The following is a 24,749-nucleotide window of genomic DNA, read 5'->3' on the forward strand; positions in this document are numbered from 1 at the left end:
TTAAAATGTTCATCCACAGGCTGGCTCTCACAGCTGCATATGCCTTCCTTATAGGAGAATTTTAGAAACAGGAAACGTGGAGGAGAATCTTGATGCAGAAACAACTGGGAAACCCAGTGCAGTACACAGGCAAACGCTCTTCTTTCAATTCACAGGCAGACTTTTCTCTGATTCCCCAATCTGATACTGTTCAATTCACCACCTTTTCAAAACATACCATGCATGGAGAAGTTTTTCGAGCCTACCTTGTTTAGAGCTCCTAATTCGACGAAGAAAAAGATCCCAGGCCCCCCTGCTCCAGGAAGCTGTGCAATATTTCCTGTAGGATTCTTCCTATAGAAGACCTTCCCGGTTCCTGTAGAATGTTACTGCGCCTTTGAGCGAGCCCGATACGCGGGAGAATTTCGAAAACAGGTAGAAAATCCAGCGGAGGATGACTGGTTAACAATTTTTTGGGAAGCAGCAGACGCGTACTCCAGTCGAGGACGTTGCAAGTTCAAAATGACAGAAGGTGGTGTGAGTTTCAGCGGAGCATCTTTTAATTTCGGCGTGATTCGTGGTGAGGGAGTGAGGTGGCCAGGTGTACGTGGCCACATGCAGACTGCAGTGCTATTATGAACTGTATGTTCTCTTCTTGTTAATCACTTGACATCAGTTGCACTGGAGTTCAAACGGCCAACACTACCTGTTTTTTTAAATTTCACGTGAGTTGACTATACATGTATGCTGCATGATTTCCGGCGGAGCGCTAGAGAACTGGACAAGGCACTATCGGGTTAAATTTGCTAGCTTCCTGGCTTAATCCCACCATTTCATTCGTTTATGCACTTTCGAATCATATAGATGCAGATAGAGGAACTGGTTTAGACACATACCTGTAAGTCGGCGTGCTACTTGGTCCTTTTCGCTGTTGCATGCTCATATTTCATTGCTACATGCTTGGATCCTTTATGCTATAAGCTTTTTATTGTTTGATGTGTGGTTATTTTTCTTGTACAGGTATCCTCTGGCCGGATCTAAGCTACAGAAGTCAGTTTCATCCTTCAGATTTGCACCTTCATGCTACTAATGCTAGAGTTTTGCAGGACAACAACTTGTTTTCTCCATAGCTCCCAAATGATAGATCAGATTGACCTGAAACTTTTTGAGCATGCTTCTATCATTTTTATGCACCTCCCATAGCAAAATTGTGGTCAATGGATGCACGGATATCGAGAAAAACTGAAAATGGCTGAATATTACAGAGGTCAATTTCTCAGAAACCGTGCATCAGAATCGGCTGAAACTGCTTGGGTAGGTTACTATCACCCATATGCATCTCCCCATGAAACAGGTTTTGAAATGGATGCACGGATATGGAGAAAATGCAAAAATGGTTGAAGGTGATGGAGGCTGATTTCTTGGAAACCATGCATCGGAATTGGCTGAAATTGCTCGGGCATGTTGCCATCATCCCTATACAACTCCCCGTAAAACGGTTTTGTAAATGGATGCACGGTTTTCACGTGAGGGAAAAAACAAATTTTTGTTCTATGTATTTTTGCTTCAAAGCATTCTGCAGATGGTTTGCACAGTGAGAAAAAACGAGCTTGGGCTATAATGCAGACTTGGAATTGATGGGAGAGAGGTTTGAGGATTGTAGGAGGACATACAAACCCTTTAGGAAGCTATCATGTTTGCCAAACTCCCTTTTTGAAATCCATTTCTAGCTTCCTATAATTTCTACAGGAACTTCCTGTAGAACACACAGTTTTTAGGAAAGAAGCATAATGAGATAGAAAAAATAATGGAGAAGGGTGACGGATGGAAACATGGATGTGTGCAGGCCTCATGGACATATTCCCAGCCTTCGGGTCCTCTTCGGAGATCAATTTTGGCTTTTTTGTAGGCTTCTTGTAGAAGACATAGAACTTCCTGTAGAAGACATAGAACTTCCTATAGAAGGCACAAAACTTCCTCTGTCTTTGTTTTGAGGGATCCTCCTAACCTACAACGTCCTTGCTGCAACCTGCAATTATTCAATGGAAATTAGGTTTATTTTTCTTTTTCTTTTTCTCTTTTTTTTGAAAACAACTAGGGCACCTCATGGAGGTTTTCACCCTAATTGCCTGCCCTGGGCACCTCCAAGGGAGGTTTTCACCCAGGGATCTTATTCTCTTTTTATTTTCTCTTCTTTCCAGCCCATTGACTACCTCATGGAGGTTTTCAATCAATGAGCCAATCTAAGGCACCTCCGAGGAGGTTTTCACCTTGGATTTTTATTTTCCTCTTATTTTCATTTTTTTTCTTTTTCTTTTTTCTTTTGTTTTCCTACCCTACACTACTTGAAAAACAAAATCATTTTCAAGTATAAGAATACTTCCAATGGAGCCATGTGCACATTGAGATGAGAGACAAAATGATGTGGAGGCTTGAAATGCATGCTTTGACAGGGATCCGGATTTCAGAGACCAAATGATCTGACTTTGAAGGGATCAAACATAGCTGAGGAAGAGAGTACTGCTGCAACTTAGTGACCGTCTGGAACCATATCTCAATATAGCTCTGATATCCTTGGTCCTTTTGCTGATCTAGATCATTCTCCATATCTTCTTCTATCATGACCTTCACATCTTCCTCTTTTTTCTGATTTTTCTCTTGAATACATGGAAGATTTGATTGTAACCATGAGGGAATTATGTCAATCTCGGATTTTGATGCCTTCTCTTCATCAAGTGCAGCCCATGGTTCTTTGATCTTTTCTTTTGAATCTTCTTCTGGTGGATGTGGTCCTTCAATGCTTTCAATGTAGTCTCTTTTTTGCAATACTCTTCTTGAGCTGCGGTGAATATCATTGACCTCAAGAGGAGTCGTTTGGACATGTTTTGCCTCAGCTTTGCAATTGGGTTGAGCTATTCCAATGTGTGGGTTTGGAAATGGTGCTATGGGTAGTTGAGTGGGGGTGTATATTTGAGATGGATGTGGATGGGGTAGTGGTTGGGCAGGTGATGGAGGCAAAGGAGCGGGAGGAGAGTTGTACTGGGGCTTCCACCCCTGATGAGGTGCATTCCACTGAGGTTGTGGCTGAGCATAGGGGTGAAATGGATGAGCAGCTAGTTGAGCATGATATTGAGATGGATACAGCCAAGGAGGGGGCATGGACCAAGAAGGATGAGCAGGAGGACCCCAAGAAGGCATGGAAGTGGTTTGATAGGGGTCGTAATAGGTTTGGGATGTCCCTTGCATTCCTTGCTGGTAAGGTATGGGTCCATTTGGCCTCCTTTGGTTCATATGATAAAGTGATTCAGTGACTCCTTTGGCCCTCTGATATGCAGCTTTAAGTCTAGGCAAGGAAGGGCACTGATTCGTGGGATGGTCTTCTTCACAGGAAAAACACACTTCTATGGAGTGCAATGGACATTCGTTCCTAGGATGCTTTCTAATGCACCTAGGACAAAAGATGGTCAAAGCCCTCTCATCTTTCTCTTGCTTCTTTTGGATCCGCAAGGTATCCATTTTCATGGCAAGAAACTGCCTCATCTCGCGCTTGACATCTTCCATCAGATTTTCATATTCACCTCTATGGATTGGGCTGGAAGAAAAGGTACTACTCCCAACATTTCTATTTCCAGCCATTTGCTCCAAAGGAATGTTTTCTTCTTCTTCTCCCCTAGAGGTTCTTCAAATATGTCTTGTTGTCCCCCTAGGGGTCTTTCTTAATCACATCCATCGAAGAAGAGAAGGTTGGTTGTGTGAAGCCATGGGGGTGTTGTGCAAACATTTTTCTGACTTATCTCTACTCCTACAAGGCATGAAAGGAAATCTTTTTGGTTGATTTTTTATTTTTTTCTCTGCTTGTACCTGCAAAACTGAAATAGATTGAACTGCAACTAACTAAAATATATCTTGCTGAAATGAAAATGCAGAATTGGAATGAAAGCAGGAAATGACTAATCTATTTTGTTGAAATGAAATTGCAGGAATGAAATGCTAGGCTACGCTTGCAGAATTGAAATTGCAGAATTGAAATGTTATTCTACGCTTGCAGAATTGAAATTGCGGAATTGAAATGCTATTCTACGCTTGCAGAATTGAAATTGTGGAATCGAAATGCTAATCTATGAAAACGGGAAATATCTAATCTACTTTTGCATAAATGAAATTGCAGAATGGAAATGAAACAATCTGCTTTACGCTTGCTGAAATAAACTACTTAGCAGAAGGTTGTAGTAGAAAATAGAAGAAAAGCAGCAATCACCAATACTCTGACGCTTCCCCGGCAACGGCGCCAAAAAGATGGTGAGCCCCAGTATTGCAGCAATAATGCTGCAACTCCTGGAACACCCTTCTTTAATTTTATCAACCCGGTAGTTCGTAGCAAACTTGGAAGCCACGGTGCTATATGCATAAGTACTAGCTCTTGCTGCAACTGTCACTGGATCAGCTGGCACAAGTCCGCTAGGAACTTAAGCCAACTTCTATGAGCTCTCAGAAGAAGCTTTTAATAGTGATGGACAAAATCTAACTCAAAGGAAGCTAGTCTACCTTGCAGAAAGAAGCTGAAAGTGAAAAAGGAACGCAAACCCTAGCAAACGCTAGTTCTATCGACTAACCCTACTAATGCAAGTAAAAGGATGAAAGCTATAGAAATGGATGCCATTGACTTCTAAAAAGGTGGAATGCATGTGACTAAGCTACTTCTAAAGAGAAATACGAAGAAAACATATTTTTGCATATTTGAGTAATTTATCATAATTATTTTGCATGTGCTTTAACTGTTTTTTACTGTGCAGAGATTGATTGGCGAAAGGGAATGGAGTAGGCACTTGCAGGAGGTTGGGAAGGTTAGAAGAGGGCCTAAGGGGTCCCTAGCACCCTTCCAGAGAGTTTCACAGTGCTCATATCTCAAGAAACCGCTTTTGTGAGCTTCTACAGGAAGTCTGCAGGGATTCAAGACGATGTACTATAGCTTCTACATGATGTTTCTACAAGAAGAGCCGAGAGAGGAGTTTTGGGGGTTTATGGAGGAAAAACTAGTGGGAAAGTGGAAATGGAGGTTATATGAGGCTGTGAAGAGGTCTAGGACCTGGTGCATGAGGATGAAGAGTGGTTAAGGCGATTGGGTCGGTTCGAAGATAAGAGAAGCAATGTTGTGCAAGAATGTAGGAGCTAGGGCAAAGTGAGAAAACGTGGCAAACGAGAGGCAAGAATCTAAGTTAGAGGACAAAGCAGGTTTCATTGATGGGGTAAGGGTAGGAGAGGAGGTTTCATAGGTGCTCTGCACGTTATTTTTCAAAACTAATCAAACAAAGACTAAGAAAACCAAAGATCTAGCTACTTTAACCTAATTTGACCTAGAAACCATAAGCATGATGAACAGAAGTTTATTGGCAGAAAATCATGTAATACAACTATCGAAAACAAGCAAGAAGGTATCTAAGCAAGTAATCACAACTAGTACTAACTTTTGCAACTAAGAATCTAACACTAGAAATTGCATGAAGAAGCAAGAACAGTGTTTTATGGCAGCAAGGACACCTTGGTCTCAGCTCATGGTCCCAAGGAGGGAGAGGTGAGATCAAGGGTTGCTTGATGGCCTTTTTCGAAGATCTTTTCTGCTACCAACCTATCAAATCAACCTGAACATGAAAAGCTATTTCAATCATCAAAAGCAACCTAACTAACAAAACAAGATTTTAATCTAAATAACAGATTTTATTCTAAGAATGCAGCAAACACACATCAAAGTACACAAAAGAGGTATTGGGCACTTGAGTTAGGCCCAACCACAAGAGCTACAGCCTCCTAAGGAAGATTAGAGCTGGTGCAAAGTTGGATTCATCTTTATTGATCAAAAGAATAGTTACATCCCAAAAATTGTCTACAAGAAAAAGCTTGAAAATGTGTTGAAATGCAGAGCTAACCTACTGCCTAAAAAATGACTAAAATCGAACTACCAACTAGCTAACTGAGCTGAGGCCCTAGGCCTTCTTATTTATACAAATTGAGGACCCCAACAGCCCTCCTAAACTTTAGGAACTCGGCTGCCAAAACTTGCAGTTAACAGCAACTTTACTAGCCCTTGCTCGGCTGCCCTTGTGATAATTGATGTGGTGGCCCTTGAACTCCGAGCTGGTGGTGGAGAATTTGAGGTAAGAGCTCATAAATGAAGGGGACACCTTCCTAAAAATCCTCTCCACGAATTTGGCTGCCAAGTGCTCATTTAAACCTTTGATTTTGTCTCAAAATTGACTAAAAATCTGCATAAAGCACACATTAGACTTGCTGGCATAATGACTAACCCAATTCACTCTATTAGCATAAATATAATCAAAAACATGCAATAAACTAATTATAATGGTGGATTAAGTCAAATTAGGAGGCTGAATGAGCCCATATAATTACTCATTTTTGGGGCTCATCAAACATAGCAGAGTATGAAGCCCTCATTCTAGATTTGCAATTGCTAAAAAGATTAGGTGCTAAAATAATTTCTATTCAGGGGGATACGGAATTATTTATTAAACAAATTAAAGGAGAATATTCGGCCAAACATACCAAGATGAGAGCATACATAAATGTTGTGTTGGACTTCCTAGAAAGTTTCCTTGAATATGACCTTTCTGAAATTCCTAGAAAAAAAAACATCATTCCAAACAATCTTTCTTTTTCAGCTAGCTCTTGCAAAATGCCTTATCCTAATCAAGAAAATATACTGGAGGTAAAACACCGACCAGAAGTACATGATAACGTAATATATTAGCAGGTATTTGGAAATAATAAATAGGTTGAGAGTTTCCTTCAATCCAAAGATGAATTTCAAGATGACAGTATTGACTTGGAATTTGAAGGAGATAGTCAAGTTATTGAACATTCTGATCCAGAAAGGCAACTAGATAATTTAGATGTAAATACTCCTTTTGATAAAATTGTGAATAAACCAAAATTGCTTGCAACTGACCTAGAAAATGAAGAGTTTGAAACACTCCAACTTAAAGATAATATTTTGCCTAGGGGTCTAGCTCCATTAGAAGAACTATTTGATTTCAATGATGTGGCTAAAAAGCATAAGATTGAGCCCTCAGGAACAGCAGTTGAAGATTGTAATTTAGGTACTGAAAAAGACCCAAAGATCATAAAAATGTCTAAATCAATCCAAACAACTGAAAAAACAAAAGTATATTGCTTTATTCAAGGAATTTAATGATGTTTTTTCCTGGAGCTATGAAGATCTTAAAACATATGACACTGAAATCATACAACATAAAATTCCAATCAAGGAAGATCAGAAACCTTTTAAACAAAAACTTCATAGAATAAATCGTATTTTGATGCTTTTAATTGAGAAAGAAATGAAAAGGATGTATGATACCAAAATCATAGTTCCTCTTAGGTACTCTAAGTGGGTTTCCAACATTGTACCAACTAGGAAGAAAACAGGTGAAATCAGATTGTGTATAGATTTCAGAAATCTTAACAAAATTTCCCTAAAAGACAACTATCCCTTACCTAAAATGGATCATATTTTGTTAACACCCAGGTTGTTCCCTTTGACTCCCAAGGGAATACGACCGGGGTAACCACTAACCAATCTTTGGATTACAGCTTCTAGCCAAACTGTAATCAGAGAGGGCTCTCTCTTTAAAGTTTGTCTCTGTTTTGTGAAGATTTTAGGCTAGTTATGAGTTCAGGGTTTGGTTTTATGTTTTGGTTGAGGGATGTCTTCTGTACCTAAGGTGGAAGTCTTCAGGCAGTATTAGTCCATTGGGCAATGGAGTCTGTGGCTACAGGTTATCTGAGATATTAAGTTGAGTTGTTGAAACTGCAGGGCCATTCAAATACATCATGAAACAAAATTGAAATTGTGATTATGAGGTGTGTTCAACCAGTGGAAAGCAATTAAGAATTCTCCACTAAGCTGGGGGTGTAAGAAAGAGATATATTGCACAGGGGCAAACTTGAATTCCTGAAACAACAATCACTGTGAAAGATATAGTTTGGAGGTGCAGCAGTTAAGAATTACACCTTATGACTATAACTGAAGAAAGACATTTATAACAGCATAGATTGAGTTCAGGGTATTTGGTGAATAAATCCTCGAACTATTCTTTTTCTTTGCCATTAACTATGAAACACAGAAACATGAATGAGCTATGAAAAAATAACAAAACACATAACGAAGAGTTTTTAAGGAAAACTTATTGTGCCATGAAATACGCAAGAATCCTGTAACTTTCAGCAAAACACCATAATGATTCAGATAACGCAGAGCTTTGGAAATTCCATCAGCCTTTGTATTAATACTCTGAAAATTTACAGCATAAGAAACTCTAGAAGAGAAATCAACAACCCCCTGCAAGCTTATGCGAGGGCGAATATATACAAACGGTGATACAAAATATCTGAAGCGTTGAGTCATCTGAGAAATAAATATGTTCACCAACTTGTACAGAACAACAGATAAGAAGTTATTACAGCTTTGAATACAACATAAATGCTCTTCAATTCTGTCAGAAGACTTTTTGACCTTTGGAGGCCACTGAGTCAGTTGAATGTTCTGTTATAAATGTTGGATGATGTGTCTTTGTGGCTCTGTCCTCCTGTATCTTTTCGGCCCTGTCACCTGTGACTGTCAGTGCTGCTTTAGTGGCCGAATAGTTTTGCTGAGTTGGCTCAGCCCATTCTTCTCCATGCATGCTGATTTTATCAAAATTTTCCTGTGCATGATAACTTATATATTTAAATGAAAAAACTTGAATACAGGCTCTGGTTTACAGTATTAACTGTATCATTTTGGTCCAGACCTCCTGTGTGGGCAATTGATGTCTTAGAATTGCCTCTAAAGTCTCATCTGCCTCTGTGTATTTATAGAAATTTGGAGGCACTTCAAACAAATGTTTGATCTCATTCTTGATGAAAAATAGGTTCTCAACCCTGTTGTAGAGACTCTGCCCTGATGCTGGCCCTGATTCTTCTGAAGTACTGGGCCTTTCTGTAATCTGATTTGTAGCAAATGTGTTGACCCTTTTGGCATAATTTTCATGGGAAAGTAATCTTCCTGCGCTGTTCAGTAAGTTAGGAAGACCTCTGTTCTGCAATGCCACAAATTTGTCCATGAACTTATTAATCTCTATCTGCATATCCTGGCTTCTTCTTTCTAGTGTTTGTACCAGGCTTCTTAGTGTTAGGACTCTTTTTATTAGCAAAATGGTCTCAGTCCTGTTGGAAATTCCCATTGTTGCCAGCTGAGCACTTGTTCTGTTATTAAGCACATTAATCATTCTGTTGGCAACCTCAGGCATATTGCCTAGAGATGCCCTTGCTCTTTGGATTTCTCTATGCGCTTTCCCTATGAGCTCTATTTGCTCATGAATGGTCTCAATGTATTGCCATTGATCAGTTATGGATTGGCCAATGTTGGCCCATAGGACTCTCTTGAGTTCAGCCACTACTTTATCAAGTGTGAGCTCCTTCTCCAGCTCCTTTATCTTTTCTTTGAGAGCCTTTATCTCTCTTCCTTTCTCAGCAACACTTTGTTTTGATTTATCATATCTTTCATTCAACTTGACCAAATTTTCCCTGGCCTCATTTAATTCTGCCATTTGGGCTTCCAGGGCTTGGATTTCACTCCTTAGCTTCTGCATGTCCAGGCTTGGAGCCTGCTCTGTTGTTGGCGCTGGTGCTGATGTAGATGGTGCTGTTTGTTTTGTCTTTTCAGGGGGAGGAGCAGTAGTCTGAGGAGGTTCCTCAAGGTTAATTATCTCTAGAGGAGGCTGAGATGTTTGTCCTCCTTCTTTTTGTTGTAATGCTGCCTGCAGTGCAGCCTGTGCACCCTCTGATTCTCCCAATTTCTCCTGTGTCTGGATCAGCTGTTTGTATAATGACACCAGCATAGCTGCTGCATCTTGGTCATGTCTCAGCTGGGCAACTTCTCCAGTTTGTGGGTGAATGGTTGCTGGGACTTTTACCATTTTCCTTAGTGCTGCCATATCTACATCTCTTAACTTCAATAATGTGTGTACAGCCTTGATGTCCTTGGGATCATACCCAAGTTTTATCATTATCTCCTCTAAGGCTTTGATTCTGTTGTCCTTTGCTTGAGAGGATGCTCTCTCCAACTCAAGTTGGGCAGCTGTATTATTTAGGCTATTTTCTAGCCTGTAGTTGACCAATGTCTTATCTGCCAAGGAGGCATACACCATCTCACCCGTTTGCTTATGTAATTCGATTTGATCCATTGGGTGGATGTCCCTGGCAAGGACCTCAAGGTTGGTCCTTATGTAATCTGCAGCTGACTGCGGCTGCAACACTGCTGGCGTAAAATGGCTCATGATCATCTTGCCCTCATGGACATCATATGCAGACATTAGTCTCTGTTGGTTAGTGGGAGCCATTTTTAACAAATGATTGTATAGTTGTACCTTTATGGGCTCATTCCTCTTCTTTATATCAATGAACTGTTGCTTGATGCCCAGTTCACCTCCTCTTTGCTGGCTTGAGGAGCTGACTTCTCCTCCGATCATCCTCTCTTGTTCCTGCTGGAAGGAACTTGCAGATGCCTCCATACTAGGTGGGCCCATGCCCAAAGATTGCCCTATAGGCATTTCTTCCTCTGAGAGGGGATTCATTTTGTGTCTTTTCTCCCCTTGAGTTGTTGATGTTGTGAGGGGAGTCTCTCTGTCCCTCTTTCTACTTATGTCTTCTTTTTGTGGGGTTTGGAGGACTGAGGCCTCCACTGTTGTCTCCTGCCTAGGAGGCAGAGTGTCCTGAGCTTGCTGCCCGGTGGATTTTGGGGCCTGTGATGTTTGCTCTTGTTGCACTGACTGTTCATTTTCTTGCTGCCCCCCTTGTTGTTGTTGTACCTGTGGCTGTTGCTGCACTTCCTGCTGTTGTACCTGTTCATGAGGTGGCTGCTCTAGCTCCATCTCTTTCTCTTTGCCTTTGCTAGAGGTTTGATCAGTAGCTTTGGTTTCTTGCTGATGTGCTGTGGAGGATGAGGAAGCTGCTCCCACTTGAGTTCCTGGAAGAGCAAATACCTGTGCACAAAGCTCTAAGTCAGCCATCTTTTGGAGATTTTTAACTGCTCTTTGATTTAATTCTTCTTGTGTGACAGCTTCCTCTAAGGTGCCTCTCCTCCACTTTATTTGATTTGCATATTTTTCTATGTGAGGCAACCTTACGTGGTCATAACTGGCCAGCCTATACTTGACCCTTCTTAAAGTTATGAAGTGATTGGGGTCATAAGGTTTCCAAAGGAAACTGGTCTGTAGGCCAAGGGATTCTAGCATTTTGTCTGCTTCTTGCCAACCTTCCTCCCTTTTGTTGTAAATGAAGTGGCCTAATTGGTTTCTTACTTTGAGCCGTGCTTTCTTGCCTTTGCCTGAAAAATGTAGCACATCAGCATTCCCAAACTGCCTGAAGTATTCAAGGGCAAACAATCTCATGGGCACATATTTGGGCAATCTGTATGGGGGCAACTCACACCCATATATTCTGATAACTGTGTGGTTTTGGTAATAGTACCAATCCCCAATGCTGTATGCCTTAGACAGCTGAAGAATCCTCTGCATCTCATCAGTTAGTCTAGGAGGAGGTGAGCTCAGAAGCAGAGTCATGGCTGGGTGGATGAAAAGGTCTATAAACTCACAATAGGTGTATGGAGAACAAGATCTGCAGTGGAAAGCAGAGGACCAATAGACTACTGACCTTGGATTGCCTTTTGCATCCACTCTCTTCACAGCAAAATGAAATTTCTCATGTTGATAATACAAAATTAAGTGGTAGATGTAGGAGGTGTATCTGAACACCCTTTCTCTTGCCAAGTTCATCAATTGCTCATGTATTTTGTCAGATATGTAGGTGGCATAGTCATAGCAGATTGGAGACTTGCCAAGGGAAAACATGAGCATCATCACCAGCACAGTTTCTTCAACAAACTCAATTGAATTATAGCCCAGAATGGGACTGATCATGTCTACAAGGTCCCTGCCCAATTGGTTGAGGTAAACATGAGAAATGGGAGGGTACTTCACGGTGTCAGAGTCAATGTACAATTGATTTAGTTTGGTGACCTGAGCATCTGTCAATTTAGCTCCTTGCTTTATCAAATCAATCAGTGATAAAGGAACTAATTTCTTCTCAGTTTTGAAGTGCAGCATCTCTCTGATGGCTTCAGGGGTGACATAGAAAACAACTGAGCCTGAAGGGTCAATCACAGCCCTCTGAGTGGCGTCGTAGCAGTCAGCACATAGGTGGATTAGGTCAGGAAACTGGTTGACCTGAGGGAGCTTGAAGATAGGGAGGAAAGAATCCCAAATGCCCAATACATCTGTTCCAGTCTCGTGTTTAATCTTCAATTCGTTTAACAAGTGGATGTGGTACTTGCTGTGCATTAGCATTTCTTCTGATATTTGATAATCCAGGTCTGCTAATGGTTGCCATTCCAATTCTCTCTGAGGGGCATTTAATGGAGCAATATTCAAGGCTACAGGAGCTACTGGTGCATCCATGGTTACTTTAGGATTCTGTTTGTATGCACTGGTGTTACTATGCAGAGCAACACAAAGGAGTATTTCTTGGAAAGAGAGGTGATTTACTGAGGAACAGAGGATAAAATGGCAATGGCAGCAATTGAAACACTGCACAAAGCACTGATAGGGCAAATGCTTGGCCTTAAAAACTGTCTTTACGGTGAATTGGTGCAGCTTGGGTTCTCAGTTCACGAATGCGCGAACCAACTGTATGTTTTGTGAAAACTCGGGTAAACAAGGCTCTGCAGGCGAATTTCGACTTTACAATTGAAAATGGAGGCTAGCCACAGGGGATTTAGCGGTAAACACCTTGTTTTCTTACTCCTTAAGCTATTGTTGGAGAATGCAGGATAAAACTAGGCACAGAGGGAATGACTGGGATAAATACCTGGTAAACTGTCGGCAATAGTCACAAATGCAGGTGGAATTGGCGCACCAACGGTCCTCGGGTCGAATTCAGCAGGTTGACGTTTGTTTGGTCGTAAAATACATGCATAGGTGCAACAGTCGTTTTTTGCAAAAGTAATGAAAAACACGATTTTTCGGCCAAAATATGGATTTTTGGGTTATTTGGCGCTTTTTTGGATGACGTCATTAGGTGGGATCAAGGTCGGATGACGTCAGCATGACGTCATCGAGTAACGTGGCGGCTTGAGAGTGGTCCAGGGGGATGGTGAGGTGGCGGGCAGGTCAGAGCAGTGGCGGACGGGGGCGTTGACACGGCGGTGATGTAGCAGTGACGTTGGCAAGGCGGGTTCACAGAAACCGGAAACGGTAAGCGGTATAATATCGCACCGCTCTCTATACGGAAGCGGAATTGTCAGAGGGCGCTCCGATACGATTTGGGGGTGACACATGGCAGAGGCCTGACGTCACCCTCTGACAAATTTCGGAAGGTAACTTACGGACGTCGGGCCCATTCCGAAATGCATGAGAGCCGTCGGATGAAAAGGGCTAGATCCAACGGTCGACGGATCCTAAAGGTGCCAGGTTGATACGGACGTGGGCGGGGCTTAAAATAATATATTTGTTTGAAAAGCGCGCCCAGCGGGACTGTGGACTTTGGCGAATTTGTATGATTTGTCAATGTATTTTATCAAAATGCGCATTGTGCCAACACTTTGGGTAAAATGGGAAAAGTGGGTTTTTATGTACATTTTGCAAATGAAGCGGGTTAGGGGTGAAAATGGGGTTTTTTACAAGGTTCTTTAGCAAATGAAGGGTTTAATGGTTTAGATAACTTCTGAAGGGGGAAGAGGGGTAGGGTTTGGGTTCTTAAACTGACCAGATGTCAATTTAATCCCTGACTGTGAACATATGGCTATAATGCCAGGGGGGAAGGGATATTTATAGAATGCTTGGGGTTTGTACACCATAGTGTTTATAATAATAGGGAAAGGGTAACATAGGGGATTTAGATACTAAGAAGTTAGGGGTTAATATGAATGGAAGAGGTGAATGAGGAGTGATATCACTAAGTTTATATAGAAACAACTTAGCTTAGGGAGTAGATCAAAATGAAAAGAATTTTAGACAAGAAATGTGGGTTTTAAAGGAATAAGAACCAACATAAAACCTTAAATTCTTTCATGAACACAACTGATGAAGGGATGTTAGTAATGAATGTGAAAGGGGAGAAAAGGGAGTTAGTCATGCTCCTTTGCTTTGCTGCAACATGATGGAGAAGAGGAGCTTCTCTATCCACTGATGTTTCCTTTATGTTAGACCAGCAAGATTCAGTTGAAATGAATGACATTTCTGCAACCCCATCTACCTACTCATCTACTTGCCTAGCATTTTTTTTTTCTTCATGGAGGGTGCACTTAGACTTGCAGACCCTTATGTGCCTTTTCTTTTCTTTTGGCTTTTTCTTTTGATTCTCTACCTCAGGCTACCCTTATTGCTTCCGAAGTCCCAGATTAAGCAGTTGGGAACCTTACTTCTCTACCTAGCTACTGGTCTGCCAAGATTAAACAGTTTGGACAGACTTCTTTCTCTATTCTACAACAGAAAATTGAAACATGGCATGATCCAGATTAGGCTGTTGGACCATCCATCCAAAATTGAGTCAACATCAAGCTTATGCACACACCTTGTCTTCTCATGGAAATATGGGATCTTTGAATCACCAAAGCAGAGCATATTTGGAACTTTTATTTATCAATCATGAAATATGAAACCTATTGGTATAGGTAGCTAACAGTGGCTCCACATGGGGATGGTTTTTCCATTTGAAAGACCAAGAACAGCAGGTCAGAATGCCTTGGCTCTTGACTTCTTTTACCAGAACTTGGGGTATTGTTCTTTGCAATCTCAAAACTGTGCTCTTCCCATCTTGGTAGATCTCTGAACTTATTTGCCTTTTGCTGATAATTCACAAAACTCGAAAAACTGCATTCTTTTACATGTTAACAGAAAGTAATATATACACCTGAATATATGTACAAGGGAAACTTAGGCTGCAGTTATGGATAGTAGTCAAAATAGTGCTTCAACATCCTGCCATTTACAGGACCTTCATCCAAATCAGTTTCATCAAGATTCCTAAGGAATTAAGTATTATTTCCTTGCACTGCTTGAACAGCAAATGGTCCTCTCCAAAGGGAATCAAATTTTCCATGTTTTCCTTTGTCTTCCCTTCTTGAATCCCACTTGAGGACTTTATCACCAATGTTGAAATCTTCAGCCTTAGTCCTTCTGTCAAAGGCTTTCTTTAACTTTTCTTGTAAAACTTGAACTCTGTGATAGACTTGGTCTCTAGTTTGCTGCAAACATATAATTTGATTTACCCTTCTTTGCACATCATTTGGTTCATCCTGGCTTTCTTGAAGAAGTTTCATGACCGGTACCCCTAGTGATGAAGGAAATTTGGCTTCTAATCCATAAACTAACTCATATGGGCTGATCCCAATTGATCTCTTGGTTGTTAGTCTATCTGCCCATAAGGCATTGACCAGCTTCTTATGCCAATTCTTCTTATTTTCTTCCAACACTTTCTTTATGATGTTTACAAGGCTTTTATTTGATGATTCTGCGAGGCCATTTCCTTGGGGATAGTATGCAGTAGAATGGCCCAGGGTAATGTGAAATTTGTGGCAGAAATTCACCATCTTCTTAGATCTGAAGGCAGCAGCATTGTCTGTTATTATCTTATCAGGACAACCAAATCTAGAAAGAATATTGGTCCCAAGGAACTGAATGATAGTGGAATCATTTGCTTGTCTGCATGGAAAAGCTTCAATCCATTTAGTAAAGTAGTCTGTAGTTGTTAGAATCCATCTATGTTGGCCTGAAGATGAGGGATGAATTTCTCCAATGAAATCCAAGCCCCATTGTTGAAAAGGTCTCTCTGTTGCAATAGGCCTCAAAGGAAGTGGCAGTAACTTTCTCTTTCCCTCAAACACTTGACATTTATGACATGAGGTGGTAAATTTCTTGACATCAGAGAAAACAATGGGCCAATAGTAACCAGCCCTCAGTATCTTATCCACAGTGGACTTCCAATACAAGTGTCCACCACAGTCACCTGCATGAAATTCTTTGGTGACATTGTTAGTCTCATTCTCAATCAGGCAGTTTAACAATATACCCTCATGGTTTTTCCAAAGCAAATTGCCATCCATAACACAAAATCTTGAAGCTTTCATTTTTAGGAACCTACATTTAGTTCTGGACAATCCTGGGGGAGCACACAGGTTTTGTAACACATAACAGATATCAGAATACCAAGGGGATTGTTCAAAGGCTACATTGATCTTTGGAGTCGCCAGCTCTGGTTCATTGTCCAGCTGGTTTATGTCTAAGGCTTGGAAGTTTGCTTCTGTCATTAGTTTGGCCAAACCTTGCCCTTTTATTAGTTTTGTAGGTTTTATTTCAATATCAAATTCCAAAATGATCCATTTTCCTCTTCTGCCCTCTAAGTTTTCTTGAGTGAGTATGTCTTTCACAATGGGACTTGGCACATAAGCTATAACATGGGAATAAAGGATGTAAATCCTGAAGTCTTTAATGGCCTTGACCAAAGCATAAGCTTGTTTTTCCATGATCTGATATTTCAGAGGTGCATCTCTAAGAGCTCTACTAAAGAAAGCAATGGGTTTCTCATTTCCTTGGTCATCTTTCTGTAATAGAACAGCAGCAATGGTATGCTGGGAGGCAAAAGAAAAAATGATAAATTCTCTATCAAATTGGGGATTTGTTAAGACTGGGGTTTGGGTAAGGGCCAATTTTATACCTTCAAAGGCTTGATTTGCTTCTACTGTCCATTTCACTTTTGAATCCTTCTTCAACATGTTGTTTAGTAATCTGATCAATTCTGCTAAGTTTGGGATAAACCTTCTTAAGAAATTGATCTTCCCTAAGAAAGCTTGCAATTCTTTGATGTTTCTTGGGTGGGGCATTTATAAGATAGCTTGTATCCTGTCTGGGTCAATTCTTATGCCATCCTTTGAAATGATATGCCCTAAGAGCTTACCTTCTTCCAAACCAAATAGAGACTTCTTGGGATTCAAGGAAATTCCATATTTCCTACATGTTAAGAAGATCTGCCTTAAATGCTTCAAGTGTTCTTGGTCAGATTTTGAGAAAGGTGTGAGGTCATCCAAATAAATGACAAGAAAGTCATGAATCTCTTTGGCAAAAGCAATATCCATTGCTCTTTGAAATGTTGCCCCTGCATTTTTCAATCCAAAAGGCATTTTTACATATTTGAAAGTTCCCCATGGGGTTGTGAATGCAGTTTTGTCTTGATCATCAGGGTGCACTAGGATTTGATTAAAGCCTGAGAATCCATCAAGTAATGAGATCCTTGAGGCTCCTACCACTCTTTGGAGAATGTGATCCATCTTAGGTAAGGGATAGTTGTCTTTGAGGGACACTTAGTTTAGATTTCTAAGATCAACACAAAGTCTTATCTCACCAGTTTTCTTTCTTGTAGGTACCAAATTAGAAATCCAATCAGAAAACCTGATGGGTGCTATGATGCCAGCTTTAAACATTTTTTGCAGTTCTTTTTCGATTGAAGGGAGAAGTATGGGATTGATCCTTCTCAATTTTTGCTTAAATGGCTTCTGATTAGGCTTGAGAGGGATAGTATGCTAGATAACTGAGGTGTCATAGGATTTTAAATCCTCATAACCCCATGCAAAGACATCTTGAAACTCTTTGAAGAGGTCAATGTATTTAGGTTTTTGATCAGGAGGTAAGGATGCAGACAATTTTATTATTTTGGGCTTCTCAATAGTTCCAATGTTGCATTCCTCAATGGCAGCATTAAGGGGCTGCATTTTTGGTTTTCTAGGGATATCATTTGAGTCAAAGATGTCCTCTAAAGGAGTTAGGCCTGTTGGAAGAAAATTGTCTTTCAGCTCTATGATCTCAGCCTCTGTAGCAGCTATTTCTTCATAACTGGTTTGTTGAATTTCTTGTATGTTGTTTTTGTTAAAAATTGTTGGATGTAGGATTTGGTGAGCTGTCTTGGGTGATATTGGCTTGTTGTTCTGTTCACTCTGTATTTGTGATTGACTTGCTCCCTCAGTGTCAATGTTTAATCCTGCAAATTCTTGTTGCAAGGTCAAGAAATTATTTATTTGTGTATCATCTTCAAATACTTGCCAATCTTTAACATTGTTTGGGACAGAAGGTCTGTGTCTTACCTCAGCTGTAAAACAATGCTTAGGTTCAAAGGGTAGTTTACAGGTGCTTGCAAATGTGGCTAAACTATGAGCATGAAGATTGTGGGTCCTAGAAATTTTGGCGATTTGAAATTCAGTGAAGGAGTTTAGTATTTCAGCAACAGCAGACCTATAAGATCTCAACCTTTTGTCATTAGTAACAAAATTTCTCTTCACTTGTTGGACAACTAGGTCTGAGTCTCCTAGTATTGAAACTTTTATGGCTTGTAAGGATTTTACTAGTCTGAGACCTAGTAAGAGAGCTTCGTATTCTGCCATATTGTTGGTGCACCTGAAGTTTAACCTATAGGCTCGGCCTTCTGCATGACTGTTTTGTTTATTATGTATCCAAACCCCTGCTCCTGCCCCTAATTTGTTGACTGACCCATCAAATTCAAGGAACCATAGGATCTCTTGTTCTAGGGGAGACTTAATAACTTCTCTGTGATCTGGGATTGTGAGTTGAAGTTCTGGTTTTTCATTTAGTTTGTCTTTTAGGACAGTCTCATCACTTGATTGGATCAGCTTTATTTCTAGAGCAGCAGCTTGTTCATTAATGTCCTGATCTTGTTTGAGTGTCTTGGTTTCATCATGATTTGTAAGACCTGAGTTATCATTGAAGAGAATATATGAATCTATATCAGAATGGACAGCATATATGGGAAAGTTTTGAGGTTTTTCTTCACTGCTGACCATGTATTTCATAAGTGACTCTCTATATAACCTCTTGGGTTGACCAAAGACTGAGATGGTTGCATACGACATGTATAATTGTAGGGAACCTTGGAGTTTAGCCCCCCATGATCTTGATAACAGCATCCCATATTTGGGTGGGATATCAGCAACTACAACGTCCATTAGAATTGTTTTATTTGGGTACTGAACTAGGGACACACATAAGTCTTTTATTAATCCTAAACACTTAACTTGGTTGGAGTCAAATGAGAATAGGTCCTTACATGGTCTTGTAATATCTAGATTTAATCTTTCCATGACTGATTTAGGCATCAAGTTGTGAGAGGCACCTGAGTCAAACATTGCATTGTGTAGTATCTTATCATGAACATGCAGGCTGACATAGAACGGTAAGATCCCTGTAACTGCTGTCTTTCCATCAACCTCTGGACCGAAAAGCAATTCTGGGGTGTCATCCAACACATTGACATTGTCTTTATTACGAGTAAGTTGAAGGGACTTCTTGATTTGTTATCTATAAATGTCATGCTTGGCTAGTTCTGAAAGAGGAATAGCTACCTTCAATTTGCCAATTTCAGCTTCTAAGTCAAAGGGTCTTTCAGATGGGATCTTGGTGTTGTGGGTGACAGCCTTTTCCTTGTTCACTAAGTCTTCTTCTTGATTCTTTTCTTGATCTTGAGGCTTTTCCTTCTTACTCATCTCTTGAGGAGTATTACTTGGATTAAGGTGCAAGGGTGATGTAGCCCTAGGCTGTTGTTTTGAAGGCAATGGTTCAGTGACTTCTTGAACGGTTATTTCCCTTGTAACTGAATCAGTTGTGTCATTTGGCTCTGTGACTATGGCTCTTTTGGGCTGCTGGCTATCCTTTGTTTTTTCAGGCTGTGTTACATTTACAGTTCTGCTTCTTAGCTTGTATTGCTTATGAACTTCATAAACAGCTGTGTCATATCCTTGTTTAAAGTCAAATGACTCACCTGACCTGGTTTGGAATTGCTGAATGTCATCATCCTTATGATCCTCTTGACTCAGAAAAACTTGCTGCTCGTCATTCAGGCCCATCAGGTTAATGTGGGTGTCATCTGTTTGCTCATTCAAAGTGGATGCCTCAGTATAGTTTTCCTGGAAAGGAGGTCTTATGTCTGGATCAGAACCGGCCTTACCAGCGTTTGGGTTTTGATTTCTCCTAAAATTGGGATTCCTGATAGGGTTATTTTGTGGTGCTTCCCATGATGACTTTCTCTCAACTGATTCTACTCTATCCCCCAATCTCTTCATACCAGTGAGTATTGCATCCAGTTTTTGATCAAAGGCTGAGGGTTCTTCTTTGAAGGTGGTTCTCTTTTCCAATCTTGCCCTGTTTCTTTTGGCAATCAGGTTAGCCTCTACTGTAACAGCAACCTTTTGGGCATCTTCAAGGGTTTCAGGGGCTCTTTCCTTCAACTGATATGCCATATCAGGGTCAAAACCATCAGGAAATTTGTACAAGGCTAAATCAGGAGGAGGTCTTAAATTCTGTGGTATTGCGTTATATACGTTGTTGAATCTTGCACAATACTCCAAAACGGTCTCTTGAGGACCTCGTTTGATTGTATCATATTCACCAAGTATGTGCAGGGGATCTTTCTTTTTCTCCCACCTGTTAGTAAAGGCTTGATAAAGCTCATCAGGAGTTGTGATGGTATTTACAGCCAGTGATCTAAACCAAGTTCTTACATCCCATGTGAGGCTCTGAACAAAGATTGTCATTCTCACACTATCGTCATCTATTTCATAGTTCTCAAAATGGTCTTGCATCCTCTTGGCATGCTGAATTGCTGTGAAAGGGCCAGTGGAGTCAAAATATGAGATCTTGGATTGGTAGTCCTGAGGTAGAGCTGCAGCATTAGCAGGCAACTGTAGGGGTGCATATCTATTAGCCATATTTGCAGGATTTATAGGGTTGACAGGGATAACTGGGATAACATGAATGACTGGTACAACAGGGGTAGTGGGAACAGTAGAAACTAGAGTGTTGGTCAAGGGAATATGTGCAGTGGATGGAGGTGTGAAAGGAGGGCTTTGAGATGTGGATGGTGAACTGGGGGAATCAAGGGTAGATCGAAATAGAACCTTGATTGGAGTTGGAACAGGGTTTGGATAAGCTGTCTCAGGACTTAAATCAGCAAGAGTTTCCTGTCCTTGCTGCTTCCTAATGATTTTAGGGATTGTATTAGGATTTTCAAAAACAGTTGGTGGATTGGGGTCAGGATTTGACCTTGTATATCGCGGATTCTTCTTGGGAAACAGCTTCTGAACTTGTTTTTGAGTATGTTTTTTTTTTTGGAATATTTTTGTGTCTAGAAGGGCCAGAAAAGATTTTGGAGTGACTGTGTATATCTTAAAGCTAGCATGAAAATTGACTGAAGCAGCTTAAAGAAATATATAGAAATTAGAAAATCCTGAGGAACTCCCCAGTGGAGTCGCCAATTATCTTAACACCCAGGTTGTTCCCTTTGACTCCCAATGGAATACGGCAGGGGTAACCACTAACCAATCTTTGGATTACAGCTTCTAGCCAAACTGTAATCAGAGAGGGCTCTCTCTTTAAGGTTTGTCTCTGTTTTGTGAAGATTTTAGGCTAGTTATGAGTTCAGGGTTTGGTTTTATGTTTTGGTTGAGGGATGTCTTCTGTACCTAAGGTGGAAGTCTTCAGGCAGTATTAGTCCATTGGGCAATGGAGTCTGTGGCTACAGGTTATCTGAGATATTAAGTTGAGTTGCTGAAACTGCAGGGCCATTCAAATACATCATGAAACAAAATTGAAATTGTGATTATGAGATGTGTTCAACCAGTGAAAAGCAATTAAGAATTCTCCACTAAGCTGGGGGTGTAAGAAAGAGATATATTGCACAGGGGCAAACTTGAATTCCTGAAACAACAATCACTGTGAAAGATATAGTTTGGAGGTGCAGCAGTTAAGAATTACACCTTATGACTATAACTGAAGAAAGACATTTATAACAGCATAGATTGAGTTCAGGGTATTTGGTGAATAAATCCTGGAACTATTCTTTTTCTTTGCCATTAACTATGAAACACAGAAACATGAATGAGCTATGAAAAGATAACAAAACACATAATGAAGAGTTTTTAAGGAAAACTTATTGTGCCATGAAATACGCAGGAATCCTGTAACTTTCAGCAAAACACCATAATGATTCAGATAACGCAGAGCTTTGGAAATTCCATCAGCCTTTGTATTAATACTCTGAAAATTTATAGCATAAGAAACTCTAGAAGAGAAATCAACAACCCCCTGCAAGCTTATGCGAGGGGGAATATATACAAACGGTGATACAAAATATCTGAAGCGTTGAGTCATCTGAGAAATAAATATGTTCACCAACTTGTATAGAACAACAGATAAGAAGTTATTACAGCTTTGAATACAACATAAATGCTCTTCAATTCTGTCAGAAGACTTTTTGACCTTTGGAGGCCACTGAGTCGGTTGAATGTTCTATTATAAATGCTGGATGACGTGTCTTTGTGGCTCTGTCCTCCTGTATCTTTTCGGCCCTGTCACCTGTGACTGTCAGTGCTGCTTTAGTGGCCGAATAGTTTTGCTGAGTTGGCTCAGCCCATTCTTCTCCATGCATGCTGATTTTATCAAAATTTTCCTGTGCATGATAACTTATATATTTAAATGAAAAAACTTGAATACAGGCTCTGGTTTACAGTATTAACTGTATCATTTTGGTCCAAACCTCCTGTGTGGGCAATTGATGTCTTAGAATGGCCTCTAAAGTCTCATCTGCCTCTGTGTATTTATAGAAATTTGGAGGTACTTCAAACAAATGTTTGATCTCATTCATGATGAAAAATAGGTTCTCAACCCTGTTGTAGAGACTCTGCCCTGATGCTGGCCCTGATTCTTCTGAAGTACTGGGCCTTTCTGTAATCTGATTTGTAGCAAATGTGTTGACCCTTTTGGCATAATTTTCATGGGAAAGTAATCTTCCTGCGCTGTTCAGTAAGCTAGGAAGACCTCTGTTCTGCAATGCCACAAATTTGTCCATGAACTTATTAATCTCTGTCTGCATATCCTGGCTTCTTCTTTCTAGTGTTTGTACCAGGCTTCTTAGTGTTAGGACTCTTTTTATTAGCAAAATGGTCTCAGTCCTGTTGGAAATTCCCATTGTTTCCAGCTGAGCACTTGTTCTGTTATTAAGCACATTAATCATTCTGTTGGCAACCTCAGGCATATTGCCTAGAGATGCCCTTGCTCTTTGGATTTCTCTATGCGCTTTCCCTATGAGCTCTATTTGCTCATGAATGGTCTCAATGTATTTCCATTGATCAGTTATGGATTGGCCAATGTTGGCCCATAGGACTGTCTTGAGTTCAGCCACTACTTTATCAAGTGTGAGCTCCTTCTCCAGCTCCTTTATCTTTTCTTTGAGAGCCTTTATCTCTCTTCCTTTCTCAGCAACACTTTGTTTTGATTTATCATATCTTTCATTCAACTTGACCAAATTTTCCCTGGCCTCATTTAATTCTGCCATTTGGGCTTCCAGGGCTTGGATTTCACTCCTTAGCTTCTGCATGTCCAGGCTTGGAGCCTGCTCTGTTGTTGGCGTTGGTGCTGATGTAGATGATGCTGTTTGTTTTGTCTTTTCAGGGGGAGGAGCAGTAGTCTGAGGAGGTTCCTCAAGGTTAATTATCTCTGGAGGAGGCTGAGATGTTTGTCCTCCTTCTTTTTGTTGTAATGCTGCCTGCAGTGCAGCCTGTGCAGCCTCTGATTCTCCCATTTTCTCCTGTGTCTGGATCAGCTGTTTGTATAATGACACCAGCATAGCTACTGCATCTTGGTCATGTCTCAGCTGGGCAACTTCTCCAATTTGTGGGTGAATGGTTGCTGGGACTTTTACCATTTTCCTTAGTGCTGCCATATCTGCATCTCTTAACTTCAATAATGCTTGTACAACCTTGATGTCCTTGGGATCATGCCCAAGTTCTATCATTATCTCCTCTAAGGCTTTGATTCTGTTGTCCTTTGCTTGAGAGGATGCTCTCTCCAACTCAAGTTGGGCAGCTGTATTATTTAGGCTATTTTCTAGCCTGTAGTTCACCAATGTCTTATCTGCCAAGGAGGCATACACCATCTCACCCGTTTGCTTATGTAATTCGATTTGATCCATTGGGTGGATGTCCCTGGCAAGGACCTCAAGGTTGGTCCTTATGTAATCTGCAGCTGACTGCGGCTGCAACACTGCTGGCGTAAAATGGCTCATGATCATCTTGCCCTCATGGACATCATATGCAGACATTAGTCTCTGCTGGTTAGTGGGAGCCATTTTTAACAAATGATTGTATAGTTGTACCCTTATGGGCTCATTCCTCTTCTTTATATCAATGAACTGCTGCTTGATGCCCAGTTCACCTCCTCTTTGTTGGCTTGAGGAGCTGACTTCTCCTCTGATCATCCTCTCTTGTTCCTGCTGGAAGGAACTTGCAGATGCCTCCATACTAGGTGGGCCCATGCCCAAAGATTGCCCTATAGGCATTTCTTCCTCTGAGAGGGGATTCATTCTGTGTCTTTTCTCCCCTTGAGTTGTTGATGTTGTGAGGGGAGTCTCTCTGTCCCTCTTTCTACTTATGTCTTCTTTTTGTGGGGTTTGGAGGACTGAGGCCTCCACTGTTGTCCCCTGCCTAGGAGGCAGAGTGTCCTGAGCTTGCTGCCCGGTGGATTTTGGGGCCTGTGATGTTTGCTCTTGTTGCACTGGCTGTTCCTTTTCTTGCTGCCCCCCTTGTTGCTGTTGTACCTGTGGTTGTTGCTGCACTTCCTGCTGCTATACCTATTCATGAGGTGGCTGCTCTGGCTCCATCTCTT

This window comes from Pinus tabuliformis, chromosome 4_1 (assembly GCF_031772625.1).
Source record: "Pinus tabuliformis cultivar Carrire ecotype Pingquan chromosome 4_1, CPIR1, whole genome shotgun sequence".
NCBI lineage: Eukaryota > Viridiplantae > Streptophyta > Pinopsida > Pinales > Pinaceae > Pinus > Pinus tabuliformis.